The 4,062-nt window shown below is 45.7% G+C and overlaps 1 pseudogene; it reads left to right on the top strand.

Annotated features, from left to right (window-relative positions):
• Nucleotides 1-2,569: 2,569 nt before the first annotated feature.
• Nucleotides 2,570-3,029, top strand: LOC101154612 (myeloid leukemia factor 2-like; annotated as a pseudogene).
• The last annotated feature ends 1,033 nt before the right edge of the window (nt 3,030-4,062 follow it).

Below are 4,062 nucleotides of genomic sequence, written 5' to 3'. Positions count from 1 at the left end.
TTGGTTGTTTGTTTGTTTGTTTTTTGAAACAGAGTCTCTTTCTGTTGCCTAGGCTGGAGTACAGTTGCACAATCTCAGCTCACTGCAACCTCTGCCTCCTGGGTTCAAGTGATACCCTTGCCTCAGCCTCTCGAGTAGCTGAGACTACAGGTACCCGCTACCATGCCTGGCTAATTTTTGTATTTTCAGTAGAGACAGGGTTTTACCATGTTGGCCAGGCCGATCTCGAACTCCTGACCTCAGGTGATCTGCTTCGGCCTCCCAAAGTGCTGGGATTACAGACTTGAGCCACAGTGCCTGGCCTTATTTTGTACTTTAAAATGTTACATATAGATTATATGTATCTTTCTGTAAGTTGCTTCTTTTTGTTTAACACTGATTTGAAAGTACTTGGCAAAGATCAGTATCATCATTAGTCAAAAAAGATAATGGTTGGCAAGAGGAGAACACAGAGAAAATATGACTTAAAGAGGACATCAAGTGATAAATTTTTTGTTTTGTTACCAAAAAACATGCTGAGTAAAAGAAGCCTTACTAAAAGAATTTACACTGTATGAATTATTTTATGTGAAGTTCTAGAGCAAACGAACCAACCTATGATGAATGAAACCAGAACAGCAGTTACCTCTGGTGGGGCGAGGGTAGAGATTGACTGGGAAAGGGGAGGAGGAGAATTTCTGGGGTCATGCTAGTGTTCTCTATTTTATAGGAGGTTAAAGAGGACCAAAATTCCTCAAATGGTACCAAACAAAGAAAAATGTTAATGGTAGAACCTAGGTGGTGGGTATATGGTTATGTACTATAAAATTCTTTCAACTTTCTTGTGTCCTTGCAACTTCATTTTTGTGTTTTAAAACATTGGCCAGGCTGGATATGATGGCTCACGCCTGTAATCCCAACACTTTGGGAGGCTGAGGCAGGCGGATCACTTGAGGTCAGGAGTTCGAGACCAGCCTGGCCAACATGGTGAAACTCCGTCTCTACTAAAAATATAAAAATTAGCCAGGCTTGGTGGTGGGCACCTGTAGTCCCAGCTACTAGGGAGGCTGAGGAAGGAGAATCACTTGAACCCCAGAGGCAGAGGTTGCAGTGAGCTGAGATGGCGCCACTGCACTCCAGCCTGGGCAACAGAGTGAGACTCCATCTCAAAAAAAAAAAAAAAAGAAAGAAAAAAAAAAAAAAGAAATGAGCCTAAGTAAAACATAATTTAATGATAAAAACTATTTTTAAAAAAAGTCTTAAAAGATACCTATATGTACTTGGAATTTTTATTATTAACCTATGGTGGGTTTTTAAAAATATTTATTAATTGTGTCTGTCAATCTTTTGAAAAAATTCAAATGAAAATAAATAAAAAAATGTAAACATCAGTTGATATATTCAACTCTGAACATTACTACTGCAGTTTTAAGTAAAATCCACAGGGTGGCAGAGAAAAGGAATCACAGAAGATGTGCACATTTCTGATTTAAGTGAATAATGGAAAATATTTTATTGCTTCTATTAATAGAAAAGATTTGCAGACTTTGTGAAATGTACTATACAGCACACAGAACTAAACTTGTAATCTAAATCTAAACTCCAACTTTTGCCTGAAGTTATTTGCTTATATAAAAAATGATGATGATTCGCCATGCTCATTTGCACAATTCTCCTCTCTTTTGGAGGTTATCTTTTATTTTTGCGTGAGAGATTATTTCAGTTAACGCTTCTCACTCACATAATGGATCATGTACATCTTTCTTCCTCCCCTCCTACCCCATTGGTCTTCCAGTGATCCCAGCCTCCCCCACTGTCACAGGAAACCCAGAAGCCAGAACCCTCTAAATTCTTGGTCAATGCACTTACTTCACCACTGTTAACAGATCCTGGCACACTCTTCCTTTCAACCTTAAGCAAATGCTTTACTTGCTATGATGAAAATTTCAAAGTAGCAGTAGAAGTAAATGACGTAATGAGAAAAAGAAAAAACAAATTCCCTGCAATGTCATTACCAAGAGGCTAATGAGCAGACTAGACTGATTTATTCACAGAAATCAACATGTTTTATACATAAGATCGATCTCACGATTATTCCATTTGAGCAGGCCTTGATTTGTCTCCTATAATTTTCCAAAGGGATTCCGTGTTAGTCCACACACTGAACGACGCCAATCTCTCTACAGTTCCCCTCTATGATGATGCTTTGGGATGGCAATGAAGCAGGGATGATTTAAGAAAATGTCAGCAGTTGTCTGGCGTTTGTTTGTTTGGAAGGAGAAAGATAATGATTAAAAATAAATAAATAAATAAATAAATAAATAAATAAATAAATAAATAAATATAAATCAGTCGGGCTCGGGGTCCAGGAGTAGGGGTTGGGATCTTCGGGAAAAGCAACTGTGGGAGGAGGCTGAAGGGAACGGGGCAGGTGTTGGGGGTGGGGGGACGCGGAGGAGCCCAAGCCTGGACCAACCCTGCTTCCCAGGCCGCGACCCTGATCCTGCAGCACGCGAAGAAGTGAAACCCGCGGATGGGCCACTGAGCCTGAATCCGGGGCGGTGTTGAGCCCCCTGGAGCAAGGATCAGGATGTCCCGTCTCATGAGGGACATGGAGCCCGAAGATCCCGCGTTCCTGGTGGGCCCCTCTGCTACTCGCCGTCAACATTTGCTGTCAGGTGGCTTTGGCTGAAGCCCCTTCCTCGGCATCGCAGATGGCATCACAGCTGCAGGGTGCAGGCTGGGGCTGTCTCCCCCTTGGGGATGCTGGAAACGTCGGGTGGCTTCGTGGACATGCTTGGGATGATGAACGACATGACTGATGGAACACATGACAGCTGGAGGCTCTTGCCAGACCGTTTCATCCTCCGCTGCCATCTCCTACTCCAGCGCGGGAGAGGGTGTCCCCAAGGTCTACCAAGGGACATCAGAGACGCGGTCGCACCGGCGGGGCCCAGGCCACGCGGGGGACTGACGGGGATTCGGGCGGTGGCCTGGAGCGGACCGGGACTGGAGGAGCGGCAGGGCCACACCAAACCGGGTGCGAGTGAGGCCGCGGCGTTTGCCGCTGGGTGACGGAGGCTGACTTCCTGCTCCCGCAGCAGCGCCCTCTGGCATTTCCGCCGTCAGAGGCTTGGGGTGGTGGGGACGAAGGACTCAGGAGCCTCTCCGCCTGGCCTTACAGGGACCCCAGGACTCCCGCTCCCGAAGGTCCCGCCGCCTTCCCCAGGCCTCGGCCTCTCTTGTACTGGCCAAGAGGCTGAGAAATCATACCCGGAAATAACTTTTTCCTCTCTAACTCCCATCCCCAATTTAATATTAAATTAATAGGCAAGCTGGCCCCCACCTCTCCCTAAGGGCCTCAGGCAGAACCTTTCACTGCTCCCTTAGCCTACTTTTTCCTTCTTTAATCCCCTTATCATGATGATCCACTTCACCTGTATCCACTAACTTGATTTTACGTTTTGCTGCTCCATTTTTGAGCCTCCTCAGCTTCCGCATTCTACCGCTGCCATGCATTGGAGGGTCTTTGGGGGTCAGCGCTGGATTTAGAGGCTTCCTCCAACCCTCAGCTACCCTGGACCCTTGCCCACCTCTTCCTCAGAGGCCCCAATGCAGGGGCCGGAGCCCTGTCCAGGGCTGGGTAGGGGGCCGACCACAGGTTCCCAACTCTTCCTTGCTCACGCCTCCCACACACACATCACAAAACTCTTCCCCGCACCCTTCTCTGCCTTTATTTCTGGAAATGCACAACTTGTAACTCAGTGTTTATGGGGAAAAATGCGGAAAAAATAAAATTTGTGAAGCCAGAATTCCTTTCGCAAACAGACTGATCATATCTTTGAATGGTTGGAAATGACTGTCCATATAATAATTCTGCAAGGTGCATCATGGGATCTTGCACTGGGACACTCTACAGATTTTTCAATAAAGGAGTCAGGGCTGGGACATGTAGCATATTCAGCCAGAATATGCAAAACAGCAGCCAACTGCTCTCAGAAGCTAACTGTGCTAAGACCAAAAGCCAGCTCTAACATTAAGGTCTCATGCATCGTTTTATGTTTCGTTGAAAAGTAAATTCCT

Source organism: Gorilla gorilla, chromosome 7 (genome assembly GCF_029281585.2).
Source record: "Gorilla gorilla gorilla isolate KB3781 chromosome 7, NHGRI_mGorGor1-v2.1_pri, whole genome shotgun sequence".
NCBI classification, from domain to species: Eukaryota; Metazoa; Chordata; class Mammalia; order Primates; family Hominidae; genus Gorilla; species Gorilla gorilla.
This window is presented reverse-complemented; position numbering and strand designations above follow the sequence as displayed.